The sequence below is a fragment of the Hypanus sabinus genome, chromosome 5 (assembly GCF_030144855.1).
Source record: "Hypanus sabinus isolate sHypSab1 chromosome 5, sHypSab1.hap1, whole genome shotgun sequence".
NCBI classification, from domain to species: Eukaryota; Metazoa; Chordata; class Chondrichthyes; order Myliobatiformes; family Dasyatidae; genus Hypanus; species Hypanus sabinus.
The window spans coordinates 127,833,766-127,852,544 of NC_082710.1; positions in this window are offsets into that span (position 1 = coordinate 127,833,766).

The window sequence follows — 18,779 nt, forward strand, 5'->3', positions numbered from 1 at the left end:
AAAAGCTACATGTGAAATCTCTTTTATTTACCTTAAAGCCCATGTGTGTTGATGGTGAAATCTTCAGCTATACTATAAAGCAGATTATTCCAATATTTTGCTTGTCGCAGATGAGCTTAAGTTTAGAGAGTTTGCCACTCTCTAAAACTAAGTTAATTTAAAACACTGTTTATTGCAAAATTCTGAAAGATCCATGCCTTGCCTTGCACCAAAATCTCCCTCTCAGCCTACTACAGTCATTTAGTCATAAATTCGTAGATTCATACACTTAGTGGCCTGCTTCTTAATACAGATAGCTAAACAGCATCAACTCAATGCATAAAATCATACAAGTATAGTCAAGAGATTCAATTGTTGTTCAGACCAAACATTGGAATGGTGAAGAAATGTGACTTCGACTGTGGAATGATTGTTGGTTCTAGACGGGATGGTTTGAGTGCCTTGGAACTGCTGACCACCTGGGATTTACATGCACAAGATCCTCTAAAGTTTACAGAAAATGGTGCAAACACACAAAAAACATCCAGTGAGCACTGTTCTTTGAATGAAAATGCCTTGTTAATTGAGTGAAGTCAAAGGAGAATGGTTAGAATGGTTCAAGCTCATAGTAACTCAGATAACCATGTGTTGCAAGAGTGGTGGGCAGAAGAGCATTTCTGAATGCACAACTGATAAACCTTGAAGTGGATGGGCTACAGCAGCAGAAGACCATGAATGTACACTCAGTAGTCACTATAAGGTTCATAAGATACCTAAAGAAAAAGTGGTGACTGAGTGTACATTGGTGTACATCGATCCTCTGAGATATTGATGTTCAGGAATTTGAAACAGCTTATCATTTCCACTGCTGACCTCTCAGTGAGGACTGGTGTGTGTTCTCCTGACTTCCCCTTCCTGACGTCAAATTTATTCTTGACAACGTCTAGGCAAGTAACAGTGTCATTACTGAGTCCAATGAATGACTGAACAGGATCAACGGGAATCATTGTAAAAAACCTTGCTAAAGCAAAAATTCCATTTAAACTTCATTAAAAGGGATCTGATTATCCTCAAGACATCAGGATATATCGAAGTAAACTATGGTGATTAATCCACTAGTGATGTACTGTACATTCTGACTCAATATGGAGGGTGCTGCTATAGTGGAAGCTACAGCGAGGAAGATTTTATTCCCACGTTCCCTAATAATAAAGGAAATGCAGTTGTCAAGTACGTCCTGTCAAATTGAAAAACACATTGTAGATGGTGGTATCCCTTCAATGGTGTTCCATCCGCAGGAATGTGCATCAAGCAGGTCACCTTTCGAGCATGTCAGTGAGATCAGCGTAATATAGGACGTGCTGTAGGGAGAGACAGCTGAGCTCTGTTGGGACGTTGGCAGGGCTGACAAGACTTTGCCAAGCAAAGTTCAGCTAAGTACATTGCAACCATGACACCAGGTGAGATGGCAGCAAGTGACAGGTTGGAATGTCCAGACTGTCATGTTGTTTTGCAGGTACCATGCCCAATTAATTGACTTCACCCAGTACAGTTGGACTTTGGTTATCTTAGATTTTGACAGTCAAGGCTGTTAGACTATAAACAGGAAACCTCTGAAAAGCTTAAGTCAATGTCTTGATATTGGAATGCTGACAAAGGCATTTTTCACCTCATTTGTTTAACAAGTTCCCAGTCCACAAAGCATGATGGATAGAAGAGCTTAGGAGTCTGTAACTTAAAAATGTCCCCAAACATCTCATCCCAATTAAACTCTACCTCTTTAACAAGTTTCATGTCACTTACATTGCCTTGCTTGAAATTGATTTCTGTCCGATTTCTGAATGATTTACTGTTTCATTGCATTTATATAAGTGGATTTGTTGTTGTTACTCCGATACAGAACACTACTGCAAAAGGATTTATTTACGGTTCCGTTCTCAGACTGCCAACTGAGCTACTTAAAAGAGAAATAATTAAAATTATAATTAGACCAGGCACCATTAATGTTCATCAGTGACAATGCCTGCTTGTCAAATTATCTATGCTTTTAATAATGGAGCACTACTTAGGATTAAATACTTAGTCTGACAACATATGAATGAATCACCCTATAGAATACTCAGCATCTGCCTTGAAAAAGTTATCATTATTCCAGAAACAAAGTCTAACACAAATATCTGCATCTTGCCTGGCAGTATAGAACTACATGATCAAATTAAATTATTGGAATTAATTCATTAGAGTAGTATTGTGTACTATAGAAGCAGACTATTCCAAAAATAGACCAATATTGTTAATGCTGCTTGTGAAATTGCTCACATTTCCTCATCTTGCCCTTTCATTCTTCTGTTCATTTTACCTTTCTCTATCTACCTTCCTTAGATGTTCAAAGTTAAAGGTTCAAAGTCCAAACAACATTTATCTTCAAAGTACATACCATACACAGCCTTGAGATTCATCTTCGTGCAGGCAGCCACAAAACAAAGAAGCAGAATAAAATTCTCAAAAATAATCCACACCATAAAAACAGTCATAACCCAATATGCACAAAAAGAACGAGTCATGTAAACAATATAAAAAGAAACAAATAAATAATCCACAGAGTTGCTGAAAGTAAGACTATAACAATTTGCCAGTTCTCTGCTGCAGCCAGACCAGAAGCCCATGGTTGCAGGCCACAGCTGTGGATCCAGGTTCAGCGCTGAGCTGTGTCAGTGGCTGCAGGCCATAGGTGCAGAATCAGTTCAGTGTTGAGGTGAGTAAAGCCTCCCATAATAGTGAGGTGAATCCCAGTTTATCCTCCACCATCGGCCTCATTGCATTAACCTTTTTAATCTTCTCAGTGCTTAAATCGGTCAAACATCGGTTTGTTACCCAGTCTTGGGCCAGTGGCCCACTGCTTCATCCTGGCCCCAAGTCCACTCTAGCAATGGCCATGGCAACCATAATTGCATTTTGGAGAGTTCAATTTGCCAAATACTTTAGCATACCACAAAAAAAACAGGTCATACAGATGCTTGAAAAGCACACCACCCAGCGGGAAATTACAGGCAGTGGATTGCAGTGATCATGGTCCCAAGAAAACATATTTTGTAGAATAGTTAGTAGTTTTGTTTGCTGTCTGCAAAGTGTCACCACATCTCCAATTCAGCTCCACTAGTCCCTGTAATATCATTTCCAGATTCTGAACACTTGCCAAATTAAACTTTCTCAATTTCTTTTTTTAACGTTTATCAACAGCATTCAGCTTCACTTCAAAACAGATTCACTTAAAACCTACAATCTGTAAAGAACATGAGTAATGTGATTAAAGGAACACCTGAAATGCATTCATAGAAGAAAATGTATCCTTTCGTTAGTTAGTATTGGAGCATTTTACTCTGCTTCAGAGAAAATGCATTTAAGTGCAGTTTCATTATTAAAAAGTGAACCAGATATGTGCAGTGACATTGCATTGTCCTTGCAGTTTGATGTCACTTGCCTTTTTGCACATATAAACTTCACTGACAGACTCCCATTAGTAGAACGAATCCAGTACATTTTTATGCTTGCTCTTGATGTTCAGATTACTGACGCAGTAGTTGCCAGGTTGGAGCTTCCAACTACCCTTCTGCCACAGGGGATGGTTCCACTGACAGCACCACAATTGCTTAGATAAATTGGTTCCTTTAGAGAATTTTCTATTTAGTCCTTTGATCACTAAAACGTGATGTTCTTAAGCCTTGCTGCCAGTTCCTTGAGATCCAGCAGCACTCACCAAGGAATAATTGGAACTGTGTTACTTTTCCGTCTTCGGCTGTGTGCTGATATTCAACTCAACCCATGACCCATGATGCCTTTATGTTCATTAGGGTGCAAACCTCTTAACATATTCAAAGTCAGACAATTGTTGGGGGAAGACAATGGCTTTGCAGAAACTCTTAACACATTAGAGCTGAGACAGGAGGAGGAGCTTGGGAGGAAATAGTTCTATTTCCATCTTTAATATCTCTATGTTTCCCTTTCAGGGTTCTTTTGAAGACCCTGACCTGGAGTTACACACTGACTTCAGTTCTTTGCGGGAATAGGGGTTTCACGACTGGCCATTATTCGATATGCCATGGATACAGACTAAGACATTAGCTCACCTTCCGAGTTCCAGGATTTTGTGGCTCTGGGGAAGGTCGGTGTCTCTGCAGGCATCTGGTGTGTTGTGGGAGATGGAGAGCGAAAACAGCAAGCTGGCTGCTGGCTGTGTGCCCAGAGACCCGAGCTCTTTTGGCACAGAGCTTGGAAAAAGCGACACAGCAGTCTTTTAACATCATAAATCAGCAAGTTGTTTGTCATGTCTCCCCTCTTGCTGTGAAACAGGGACACCTCTTTTCCCCTTATTAGGGAGAGAGAGAGGGAGCCTGTGGTATGTTGAATACTGGGTGAACGTGTAGTCTTTGGGGTACTGCAAGTCTGTGTCTTTGTTGATACTTTGCTGCACACCTGAGTGCTTGGTGGTGGGTGCTGATTTTTTTGCTGGGGGGGATTGTTGCTTTGCTGCCTCTTATGCATGGGAAGGGGGAGCTGGGGATGTGCTTTGGGGTTCTAACATTTAACTGTCATTCATTATTTGTCACTCCTCTGTTTTTGTGGATGGTTGCAAGGAAAAAAGTATTTCAGAATGTATATTGTATACATTTCTCTGACATTAAATGTGCCTTTGAAACAAATGTTCTTGCAAAACTCAATAAAATTAGAGACCCTAGAAAGCAACTTCTTCTTGTTCAGCCCAAACATCCGATCAACATGGGGCATCCACCTGCTATTGCGGCTCCTCATTGTCTGACATTTATTATCTCATTCACTGTTGGATCCCAGTGCTGTTATTAATCCTCTTTGTGCCTTGTGGTGCATCGGGTGACATCCTTGCTGTTTCTTTAAGATTTGTCTGTTTTTCTCAAGGCTGAGTTGCTAGCTGAACTCTCAACCCAAATAGATGGAAAGCATGCAAGGAGTTGTCCTGGATTCGAACCTGGACCACTCTCCTCTAATTCCAGTGTAGATGCCACTACACCACCGGCTGCTATTGCTGGATATTGGCATCTTATCTTGAGTAATTACCAACGCAGCAATGTTGGAATGGCTGCAACCGCTTAAGAGATCTGAATATTGATTTTTAAACTGTGAGCAACAAAGGAAACTTCAATAATGCTTGACTATGACACAAAGGGACTGAAATGCAAATTGAGTTGGAATGTGTAATGGGCAATATTACATTTGCCACTTTCAACACATATCCAGCTCCAATACAGCTGAAAAATAGGCAAAAACAACACTTACGTAACAGAATCAGAATCGGGTTTAATATCACCGGCACCGGCATCTGAGGTGAAATTTGTTGACTTTGTGGAAGCCTTACAATGCAATGATTAATAATAGAAAAAAAACATGACTTATATTAAATAGATAAATTAAATAAGTAGTGCGAAAACTGAAATGCAAAATTAATGAAATAGCGTTCATGAGTTCAATGTCCATTCAGAAATTGGATGGCAGAGGGGAAGAAGCTGTTCTTGAATCACTGATTGTGTGTCTTCACACACTGTACCTCCTTCCTGATGGCAGTAATGAAAACAGTTCATGTTCTGGGTGATGGAGGTCCTTAATGATAGATACCGCACATACTCCCAGTTTCTTTCCCAGAGAGTAGTTAACATGCAGAGCCCATTATCACAGGTCCAATATCATTATTGAAGAGAAGGCCAATGATTTCTTTAAAGAGAAAAGAGAAGGAGTATCCAATGAGAAAGCATCAGGAGCAAATAGCAAATTGGTGTAGGAACAGCAGGTCAGGCAGCATCTGTGGTGAAAAGGGAATGATCAATGATTTGGGTTGAGATTCCACTTTGGGATCCTTTCCTCCCATAGAGGCCTCAAGGTCTGCTGAGGTTCTTCAGCAGTTTGAACTTGCTCCAGCTTTTGATATCTGCAGTCTATTGTGTCTCTAGAAAGGAAAGCAGGTTAGCTTGTTAGGTCTGGATAAAGTAGGGTGGAAGTAGTTGAAATAAACTTCCACATGCTGTTAATTCCAAACTATTTCATTCAAAAGATGACATCAGTTGATAAGATGCCTCTAAGTCACAAAAACTTCAGTTCAAGGTTATTTAAAAAACCTGAGCACAAAAACCTTGTCTGACTCTTCAATCAAAGAGTGTTCCCTATTTGGTAGAATAATTTGGTAGAATTCCTTCTGTTTGGTATGTTAAAGTAACCTGTTTTCTCACACGGTGGTGAAAGATTCCAAGGCACCATTTGGAAGAAAGTAAAAGGAGTGATCACCACTCATCCCTTGATAATATTGATAGGAAATTGAATTTCAAATCATTATTATGTTGCTAATTGTGGAACCTAGCACAAGGTGCATATTCCTCTTTTTTATGTTAAACTGTATATTGGCAAAAGTCTATAATATTCTGTCGGTTGTAAAGACATTTGGGATGGAATAAAAGACTCACAAAATACAAGTATTCTTTTAAAGGCATAATGTTGGGAACAGATCCTTTGGCAGTCACTTTGATTGCAGTTGATTGCTGGGACCACCCACTGAGTGTCGTCCACGTTGAGCTTGTCAGCTTTGGTTCTTTATCCTTTCAGCTGGCTTTGATTCCTCCTCACCACCCTTCCCTCAACTGCAACAAAATTACACAGTGTGAAAAGTAATAATTTATACAGCTGTGCATCACAACATCACAAAGCTGCAAACCCCCACCCCCCCAGAAAGGTTGTACCATAGCTCCTTTTCCACTGTAATGTTTAGTAGCCATTCCAGATATCTCTTACATTTTTATTCTTATTCTTATTTTCTTCTTATTATCTATATCAGTTAAAAAATGTTAAATTGCAATTTATTATTTATGACTTTGCTACCTTGTATTTATTTAACTGCTTTTGTGCACTCTTATTACTGATGGCTAAATGACAAAAATCTTTCTTTCCAACAGTATGCAGGCTTCCAGCAAAGTAGTGATTCCACTAAGTTTTTCAGAGATCAAGTTGCGTTTCCAAACTTGGGAATGAAGAGCTGTTGCTGTGGGCAGTGGGAAGGCCAAATCCTGGTGTGGTTCTTACACTGAAGACCATTACACCATAACACCAAAAGCTAAATTAGGCCATTCAACCCATCGAGTCTGCTCCAGCATTTCATAATGCCTGATTTATTAACCTTCTCAACCTTATTTTTCTGCCTTCTCTCTATAACCATTGATGCCCTGAATAATCAAAAACCTATCAAACTCCACTTTAAATATACTAAATGTCTTGGCCTCCACAGCCAAATGTGGCAATTAATTCCACAGATTCACAACCCTCTGGCTAAAAAAATAAATTCTCATCTCTGTTCTACACAGATATCCCTCTACTCTGAGGCTGTGCCCTCTAGTTCTGGACTCACCACTAAAGGAAACATTTTTCTGCATCCACTCGATCTAGGCCTTTCAATATTTGAAAGGCTTCAATGAGATCTCCCTTCATTCTTCTACATTCAGCTGAGTACAGGCCCGGTGCCATCAAATGCTCCTCATATTCTAACTGTTTCATTCCCAGAATCTCTTCTTGATGCTCTCCAATGCCAGCACATCTTTTTGTAGATAAGGGGCCCAAAACTGCTTACAATACTCCTACTGTGTTTTGATCAATGCCTTATAAAGCCTAGGCACAGAACCCTGTTCTTATATTCTCATCCTTTTGAAATGAATGTCTTCAAAATAATATTATTTCCTCCAACAATACCAATTAAGGCAGTCAAAGGATTAGGTTTAAAATTTACTGTAAAAAGCAACGAAGAAGTTTGAAATACTTCCTTCCAATACTTTTCAAGACTTGGACAAGTTCAAAACATATGGATTAGTGAAGCTTCTTCATTATTACATCTATCGCAACAGGGAGTTACATCCAAATAAAAACAAGACAGCTTATCTTTAGACATATGGGCTCTATGAACCACTTTAAATTGTAGAAGGAAATGATGGGGACATAACGTTGAGGTATTAAACAATTTAAAACTTTCATTCCAAGTATCCTCAGAAATTGATATCTGTAAATCTTGTTCCCAAAGATTTTTAGTTTTATCCAACAGAATAGTTCTCATTCCCAACAACATACCATAAATATTAGATATAGATATCTAATATTTATCTGATCAATTTGTATATTTTGGCCTTTATGTCTCTTATAGCCAGGAGGGCATTGTTGCTTAAGTGGAAGGATGCCACTCCGCCTACTCATACTCATTGGTTACATGATGTTATGCCTTACTTAAATTTAGAGAAGATTCGCTGTTCAATTTCTGAAACTAGACAAGATTTTTTAACAGTGTGGGGACCTTTTTTGAATTACTTTCAAAATCTTTGATTTGTTATTAAGCACAGATGTTGGCTAATAATATGTTTTATTATATGTTAAGGATTTTTTCCTTTTCTTTTTTTTTAACCAAACAGCTGCATTTTTATGGCAGTGGGTTTAGATTTTTTGTATAATAGAATTATTTCTTTTCAATTTTATGTTTAAAATTAATCTATATGGATATGGAGTAATTACAATTCATCTGTGATTTCAATATATTATAATTGATATATATTATATATCTTATATATTATATATCTTACTGTACCCTGTATTCTTTTATGTAAGAAATGAATAAAAATATTGAAAAATAAATGAATGTCTTTCTTATCATGGATCAACCTACAAATTAACCTATAGGGAATCCTACACAAGATCTTCCAAATCCCCTTCAACCCGTGAATTCTGAGTTTTCTTCCTATTTAGAAAATACTCTATCAAAGTGCATAACCATACATTCCCCTATACTATATTTCATCTGCCACTTCTTTCTCCATTCTCTTAATCATTCTAAGGCAGAGTCCCCTCTTCCTCAACATGAACTGTCCCCCATAAGTCTTTGTATCGCCTGCTGACTTGACCACAAAATCATCATTCAAATCTTTGGCCCGTAATGTGACAAGAAGCCTTTTCAATGCCGACCCATGTGGAAGACCACTAGTCACTGACAGCCAACAAGTAAAGGCCCCTTATTCAGCTCTTTGCCTTCTACTAGTCACTCAATCTTCTATCCATTCTCGTATATTTCCTGTAATATGTATTCCATGGGGTCTTACCTTTTAGCAGCCTCATGTGTGACAATTTGTCAGAAGCCTTCTCAAAATATAAGTAAATAATATCCACTGACTCTCCTTTGTCTATACTGCCTGTTAGTTCCTCAAGAAATTCTAACAGATTTGTCAGATAAGATTTCACCTGAAGGAAACCATGCTGACTTTGGCCTGTTTAATCATGTGTCTCCAAGAGGCTAGAAAGCTCACCCCTAGTAATGGATTCCAATGTTCTCCCAACCAGTGAAGTCAGTCTAACAGGTCTACAATTTCCTTTCTTCTGCCTCCCTCCCTTTTTAAAGAGTATAGTGCCATTAGCAATTTTCCAGTCTTCTAGAACTATTCCAGAATCTTGTGATTATTGAAATATCATTACTAATGTCTCCACAATCTCTTCAACTATCTCTTTCAGAACTCTGCGGTGTAGTCCATTTGGACCGAGTGATTTATCAACCTTCAGACGTTTTAGTTTCCAAAGCACCTTTTCCCTAATAATAGCAACTGCACTAATTTCTGCCCTCTGGAACTCAAACTTCTGACCTACTGCTAGAATTATCGCTGCTAATCTCCCTTTCCAATCAGCTTTGGTCAGCTTGCCTCTCATGCTTCTGTAGTTTCCTTTAGTCTGTTTGTTTGTTTTTATCTTTTCCCCCTCAAACCGCAGGGTGAATTCCATCATATTATGGTCACTGTCTCCTAAATGTTCTTGTACCTTAAACTCCCTAATTAAACCTGGTTCATCACACAACACACAGACCAGAATTTCCTTCCACCTAGGGAAATTAACCATAAGCAGCTCTAGAAAATCATTTCATAGACTCTCTCTAAATTCTCTCTATTAGGATCCAGCACAACATGGAAATCCCTCATGACTATCTCAACACTGCCCCTTTTTATATGCTTTTTATATCTTCCTTTGTAATCTATGTCCCACAACCTAGATACTGTTTGGAGGCCTGTATCTGTATTCTGTATAGAATTCCATTCAAGTATTTTCACCTTTGTTTAGATCCTCCCCAACAGCCCTAGCAAACTTGCCCATAAAGATATGCTTCCCCTTGGGTTCAGGAGTAGCTAGGTGATACATTCCCCAGAAGAGATTCTAACGATCCAGAAATACTGAATCCTGTCCTCTGCACTAGATCCTAGGGCCCCATTCAACTCTACTATGATCCTATTCCTACCCAGACTAATACGTGACATTGGTAGTAATCCAGAGATTACTACCTTGGAAGTCCTGCTGTTCAGTCTCTTCTCTAACTCTATACTCACTGAAAGTTACAAACTCATCTTTCCTTAAATTGTCCCACCCACAATGACTACTTTCATCTTGGTAGCTTCTTTAGTTTAGATACTGCAGGAGCTCAAACACAAACAGCCAAATAATGAATCATAATGACATTATGTCAGGGATAATCACTGAAAAGGAGGTCTGTAATGTCCAAGCATTTCCAGAACTGGGAGACATAACTTCATCTTTGAAGAAGGCCAGGTTGGCCATCCAAAATACCACTGAGGGCCAATCATTTGAAGACTTAATTACTGAACTACATCACTCAGGATCATCAACACTACCAAACTTCAAGTCCTGGGCTTTTGTATCGCCCTCTGCACTGGATATTCAACGGCCTCATTGGCTGATCAAAATCAGCAAGGATTGATCACCTGGACAATACAAATACCAATGTCAGGATGCAGGTTATTGACAACAGCTCAGTGTTTAACACCATCATTCCTACAGTTTTGATCAAAAAGCTCCAAAACGTGGGCCTCATATCTCCCTCTGCAACATGTTCCTCGACTTCCCAACTGGAAGATCACAACTTGGCAATTTTGGAAATAACATCTCCACCTCGCTGACGATCAACACTGGCTCAGGTGGTGATGAAAGGACATACAGGAGCGAGATATATCAGCTAGTTGAGTAGTGTCATTGCAACAATCTTGCATTCAACGTCATTAAGGCCAAAGAACTGATTATGGACTTCAGAAGGAGAAAGACAAGGGAATGCTCTCCAGTCCTCATAGAGGGATCAGAACTGGAAAGAGTAATCAATTTCAAATTCCTGGATGTTAATATCTCTGGGGACCTATCCTGCGCCCAACACATTGATGCAGCCACCAAGAAGACACGACAATGGCGATATTCCATTCGGAGATTTAGGAGATTTGGTATGTCACCAAAGTCACTCCCATATTTTTACAGATGTAGCATGGAGAGCATTCTAACTGGCTGCAACACCATCTGGTATAGGGGGGGGAGTGGGCGGGGACACTCGATAGGATCAGAGTAAGCAGCAGAGAGTTGTAAACCTAGTCAGATCCATCATGGATACTAGCCTCTGTAATATCCAGGATATCTTCAAGAAGTGATGCCTCAGAAATGTGACATCCATTATTAAGGACCCCCACTACCCAGTATATGTCCTATTCCCATTGATACCCTCAGGAAGAAGGTACAGAACCCTGAAGGCACATACTCAACAATCCAGGAACAGTTTTTTAAGCTCTGCCATCTGATTTCTGAATGAAAATTAAACCCATGAGGACTATACAGGTACACCTCAGTGCTATGTGCTTAGCCCCTGCTAAAACCTTTTTTGCACCACAAGACTAACTTGCTAATCACAGCTCCATCGTCATTCTTCAAATTTGTCAATGACATTACCGTTGGATATATCAAATGTGGTTATGAGTCAGATTACTGGAGCAATATGGGTCATCTGGTTGAGAGATGTCATGACAACAAACTCTAGCTCAATGTGAGCAAAAATAAAGAGCTGATTGTTGGCTTCAGGAGGGGGAGAGGTTTGAACATGCATTAGTCTATATTGGGGGAAGCAATGGTGGAGAGATTCAGCAGCCTTAATTTACTGGGCACTAACATGTCAATAAGCTGTTCAGGGCTGAATATAAAGATGCAATCATAAGGAAAGTGCATATGCATCCTTACTTTTTTAGGAGGTTGCCACTGAACACAGTAACAAACTTCTGCAGACATACTGCTGAAAGTATCCTGACTGCCTGCATTCTGGTCTGGTGACATCATCATGGACACATTCTTCTTCTCAGCCGGTCTTATCCACTGGAGGCACTGCTCAAAACGATAACTAAATTAAAGATCCCCACCATCCAGGCTATGATATCTTTTAACAGCTACCATCTGGCAGGAATTCAGAAGCATTAATTCCCACATCACCATGTTCAAGAACAAGTACTACTTTCTTTCAAATATTTTGCTCTTGTACCACAGGCAAAATCCTAAGCACTGCAATTTAGCAACACGATAATTGCTTTGACTCAAATATACTTTTTTAATTGCTTTTTCTTGCAAAAAATTGTGTTAATTGAGTTTCTCTTGTGAATGTTGTTCATATGAAAAGATATGCCTGCGATTTTGTTACAAAAAGATTTTTATTGCAACGGTGCATAAAAATATTTGCACATATTACAATAAACTTCACTTTGAACTTAACTATGTTCCAGTGTTTGTCTCCTTGTGGAACTTCCCAACTACCTGTGGCTAGAAAAGAAAAGTTAATGTTTTAGGCTGAAAACATTGAATCAGAACTGGTTGTAAGAAGGGTGAAGTAAAGATAGACTGGTAAAAGGGAATATTTTTGCAATGATGAGCTCAGAGTTGCCAAGGAAGTAAAATGTTGATGTAACTAGTTGAAGCAGATACAATAAAAAGCATTTGTAAGTCATTTGGACATGTACATAGATAGGAAAGGTTTAGAGCCAACTTCAGGCAAATGGAATTACAGTAGCTTAGATGGGGATTTTGGATGGTGTGAACCAGTTGCACCGAAGGGCTTGCTTTCATGCTATATGAGCTTATGAATCTAAGAATCTCATTAGGATTCTACTTGCTCAACTTGCACCACATTTTGCATGGCAAAGGTTTAATAATTCCATTCAATTTTATGGAGCGTATGGGAGAGAGAGATGTAAATCTCTGTCTTAATTGTTAATGAGTTTAATTGCAAAGTAAATGTATTTAAAAATACTTAATTGTGTTTCCTAATGTTTTCAATATGTTGTCAGTTTTTTTTACTTGTTGATAATTTATAGAGTATGATTCATTTTGACTACCTTTTGATTAATGCACGATATTTGTAAATTGCAGAGACCAACTGTTATGTTCTGTAACTCCAAAGAAAAAAATGGGAGCCTGGAATAACTCATGTACATTTAGTTTTGTTCTTTTACTTTAGTGAACCGTACACATATGATGTGGTGATGCAATGATGTATGCTATTCAAGTACTTCTACGTATAACCGGCAATGCATTGTGTAAACAACAAAGAATGCTGAATCAAAAAATAAGTTTACAATATTACTCAAATATTACTGAAATGCTAAATGCACAAAACCAATACTCAGGCACAATACATTGGAATAAATCATGCCACATTTACAACACAGAAAAAAAATTTGATTCCTACAGCAACTTAGAATTTTGTAAACGCACTGTGAAATGCGAAAATCAAAAACTCACTGATAGATTTGCTACTGACTCTTGAAATTTATTCTGGATTGGGTCCTATGACTTTGATGGGATTTGAGTTGCTGTGGATTAAGAAATGCAGATATAGGTAAATTATGTTGTTTTCCAACTTCATTTTAATACTTTTTTGTTATATAGATTTGTTTTTATGAAATTGTCACTTCAACATAAATCATTTTAAATTGTTCTGAGCTGCATGAGAATTAAAGTTAATTTAGATTAATAACAACATTAATACCTTTCCCTGCTTTACAAAGTATTAAAAACTGTCAGGGACATTTCAAAGTTTGGGCTTTATTACTGTACTACCTGAGGCAGAAGCCCCATATGGACAATGCCAGTAGACACCAGAGAGTGGAAGGTCTGAAAGATCTGCCATCTATCTTCAAAGGTTTGTGAAGACTATAAGTGGTGATTCTAGGCATTGGGATCCAGGCATCACACATTCTATTGAAGGCAATTGTATTTTTAAAAATACATTTAAAACATGTTTAAGAGGAAAATCATCATGGCGAGTCATTGGTGCAAACTCCAGAGATTGAAGGACATGCTTCCATGTTGCATCTCTGAGACTTTAAATGTAGAATCTGCTGGTAGCTTCCTTTTGTATTCTGCATGAAAATGCTTAATTTCTTAGAGTTCAAGTTATCTGTTTTGATAAGGAATTATTTTCATTTATTTTAAAACTTCAATTTTGTGCATCTGCCTGTGTCCTCACTTTCTGCAGGATTGAAAAAAAAAGAGATTAAATGAAGGCACTTCATTTTAATTACCTTAATGAAACACATTATCAAGTGGTTTCAAATAGATTCTTTAAATCTAATGTTGGCACTTGATTTAACAGCATATCTTGCATAATGGCACAGAAACCACACTTGAGGGAATTTAACAGAATAGTTTATTTATGAAAGCTGTGGAGCTCAATATTCCCAAACGAATCTCTGTCATGTTGCCCATTAAGAGTGATGTTAAGATTTTTTTTGCTCAGGCCAAGTGGGGATGCAAAATGTAATGGAAATTTAAAGAAGGAGTCTTGAGGAAATATTCAGTAAATCAGGCAGCATCTGCAGAGAAAGGAACAGAATGAAGCAGAGGTTCTCTTACACTGCTTGTAAGTTAGTAACGCAATCTGCGTTCGTAATGTGCCCGCTTCTAAATTGGAGAAACCCAACACAGATCGGATGACCACTTAGAAGGACATCTCATTTCACTGACATGAGAGACACAGAGCCTCCAATCATAAGTCACTGTAATTCTCCATCTCACTCTTGCTCTGAATTATCATTCATTGTCCAATTATCCTAAATTTAAGTTTGAAGAAGATGACCTCACCTTCCATCATTATCCACTGGACTCATATGCTGAATTCAGCAATTTCAGATCACCAGCTTCTTTTTTGTTTTCATTGTCTCAACAGGTCTAGCAAGATACTTCAATTTCAAATAGTTTCCTTCCTATCTCTCAAATTGCCAGACAAAGACAATGGTAGTCCTTTCAGCTTTGATACCCAGCTTATAAAGCAGGCATTCTCTACATTCTCTTTGTACTTTCCCCATTCAACAAGAATTGTTTTCTGATTCTCCCCATTCTATTCAATGGACATTTGACCTGAAATGTTGACTCATGGTGGATACAGTGCTTCTGCCATTGCATCATGACAAAATGCCAGAGAAATTCAGTAAGTCAGGACGTATGTATGGAAAAGCATTTCAGGCCTAAACTGTTCATCAAGTCCTGGTGAAAAGGCAGATGTATGGGGTTGAGTGGGGTCCAGGATCACCCACGATGGAATGGCAAACTAGACTCGAGGGGCTGATTGGCCTAATTCTGCTTGTAAGTCTTATGGTCTTGTTTTGGACTTCCAGCATCTGCAGATTTTCCAATCTTCGCCTTTGCCACTACCTATTTGTTACAGTAAATTTGGATCTATCTCATAAGTGTAAAAAAAACAGCTGAGGAGCGAGATAAATCAGATAAAAATTAGTTCTTGGAATAATTTCTAACTGTAATTAAACTGATTAAAGCTGTTCAACTATTGGGCAATTACAAGGTGGCATAAAACCAAAGAGATACCAACAAGTAGTATCCATTACCCACCACACAAAGAGTTGCAGGAACTAAAATTTTCTCCAACTCGGATTTGATACCAGCATTAGCCCAGCAGAACATGAATAAGAAGGATGAGTGAGGGCAGGATGGTATGGTGACTCAGGCACTACAGATTCAGTGACCCAGTCCTGATCTCGGTCGCTCTGTGTGAGGACCTGGCACGAAGTGGGTTACCTCCAGCTGCTCTGATTTCCTTTGCGTCTCACATAGGCCAAGGTTAGTTGCTGATAGTTGCCTCCAGAGTGCAGGTGTGGGTTGAATCCTGGGGAGGAGGGGCAGCTGATGGGAATATGCGGAAAATAAAATGAGATTATTGTAGGTTTGGGTTTAAATGGTGTTTGATGGCCAGGGCAGACTCTGTGGGCTGAAGAATGAGTTGATGTGCTGTGTGAAGTTTTAACTCAATCACTCTAATATTTGAAAATAACTGTAACCAGTGAAAAACAATCTAATACAGTTCAAATATCACTCAAAAATTTCAAGCAACAGAAGACAAGGTATTATACTGACAATGTTATCAGGATGATCTACCAAGGAGGAGACTATTCCTGAACTACATGAACATAAGATAGAACCAAAGAAGCAAGTGTGCCTTCATATGGAAAGAATTAAATGCAGATGGATTGTTGCCAGTCGAAGTAAAACTAATAGTAATTTAGAAGATAAGGATTCCTGAAAGTATTGCTGAAATTAGGACATTCTTAAGTCTGGTGCAGTCCTTCATGCATACTTTGCTTGCAACAAAGCTGATACCAGTTCCTGAAGACGGTGAGAAATGGAAATAGATTAGAAACATCAAAAGGCATACAAAAAATGAATCTTTGGCAACACAGTTACACAACATAAACAAGAGAAAATCTGCAGATGCTGGAAGTTCGAGCAACACATACAAAATGCTGGAGGAGCTTAGCAGGCCAGGGAGCATTTATGTGAAAAAGTACAGATGACGATTCGGGTGCAAACCCTTTGGCAGGACAGAAGAAAAAAACTGAGGAGTTGATTTATAAGGTGTAAGGATGAAGCAAAAGCTAAGCAGTTGATTTGCGAAAGAAATAGAAGGCCATTGGAAGAAAGAGAAAAGGGGGCAGGAGGAGTATCAGATGGAGGTGATGGGCAGGCAAGGAAATAACATGAGAGGAAAGGGGGATAACATAGCGTAACCTGTAGGTTTGACCGGTGGTGTTGTGGTGAACTATATATACCTGTCTCAACACGCCCTCCCCCCCAACTGACTGCTCCTGTGGCTCCTCCCACTGACCGTGGCTCCTCCCATGGACCCCAGTATAAAGGCGATTGGAGACACCGCCCCGGCCTCAGTCTCCAGGATGTAGTGTGGTGGTCAATTGCTGCTTGTTCTTTCTTCCAGCCAATAAAAGCCTATATCTCGCCTCACGTATCCGAGAGTTATTGATGGTGCATCAGGTGTTAGTCTAGGGAAGACAGTCTCTCGCCCCGCCAAATGAGTGAAAACTGTACAAAACCTTTTGTTTGTTTGGATGCTGCATGATGTGTTACAAATCAGTACTACAAAATAGTAGACAGTACACCATATGCAATTAAACATCTTAACTTCATAATTCTTGATTTGACAAGAGGGTTAGTAAAGAAAAACTAAAAGAAAAGGGCCCATTTTAATGAAACAGTCTAATCTACACATTGGAGCTCATGGCTTCCCTTCTGCTGGTCCTCCATCAATTTCCGCGGGCTCCATCAACTCCCAGCCCCTCTCCAACTCCACTCCTTTCAGGTATCTTCTCCCTTCATCTTCTGCCAAATAAAAGACACAGAACACCTCGCTCTCAGGCACACAATAAGAAAAAACACTCCTTTCATTGGATGGCGCACATTCCAAAGCTTCCATTATCTCTAGACATAACCCAAACACTGCTGCTACAGAAAAACCATTACAATAGGATGGAGCAAACACGAGGAAATCTGCAGTTGCTGGAAATTCAAGCAACACACACAAAATGCTGGTGGAACACTGCAGGCCAGGCAGCATCTATAGGAAGAAGTGCTGTTGATGTTTCGGGCCGAGACCCTTCGTCAGGAAACAGGATGGAATAAGGGGATTGGAAATTGTGAAGTGGGTTGGAGGCACTACTGGAAGACTGAGAAATCGATGTTCATACCATTGGTTTGGAGGCTACCCAAATGGAATATAAGGTGTTATCTCTACTGCTTCACAGCTCCAGCAGCCTAGGGTGTAATCTTGATCTCAGGTGCTTGATGTGTAGAGTTTACTTAGTGATCCCATGGATTTCTCAGGGTTCTCCAGTTTGCTTCTACATGCCAGATAAAGGTTGCTAATTTAAGGGCTGGGGCATTAAGATTGCATAGGGTTTAATACAATGCTTTACAGTACAGGTGACCCAGGTTCAATTCCTGCCCTTGCTTGTAAGGAGTTTGTATGTTCTCCCCGAGAGTACATGCGTTTCCTCTGAGTGCTCCAGTTTCCTCACGTGGTCCAAATAGATACCGGTTGGTAGGTTAATTGGTCATTCTAGATTGTCATATGATTAGGCTCAGATTAAATAGGGCATTGCTCGGTAGCATAGCTCAAAGGACTGGAAGGGCTTATTCCACGCTGTATTTCAATAAATAAACAAATAGCTAATGTTAATTACCACTTAAGGGATAATATAAATTAATGTTACATTGAATATTATCATGGTCCTGAAAAATATTGACTCATTTTTACTATGTACTATACCAACAGTTATGGTCAAAATGACAATAAAGAGTGACTCGACTTGAATCAAATAAAGTGGTTAGGTGTATAAGAGAAAGATAATTGCAGGAATGCAGAGTACTTATAAAAGAATGGAACAAATGTGATTGCTCCTTTTGAAACTGGCATAGACTTAATGGGCTGAAAGGTCACACTCCCTCCCCCATATTGTTATGAAAACACACTTCTTTATGATATATCATGTGTATCATAACTTGCAAATAGTGGACTGGGGGTAGAATAATCAATCATGTTTTGGACCAACCAGATTTTTTTAAAAAAACTACTAGTTTTGTTGATGTGCAGTGAT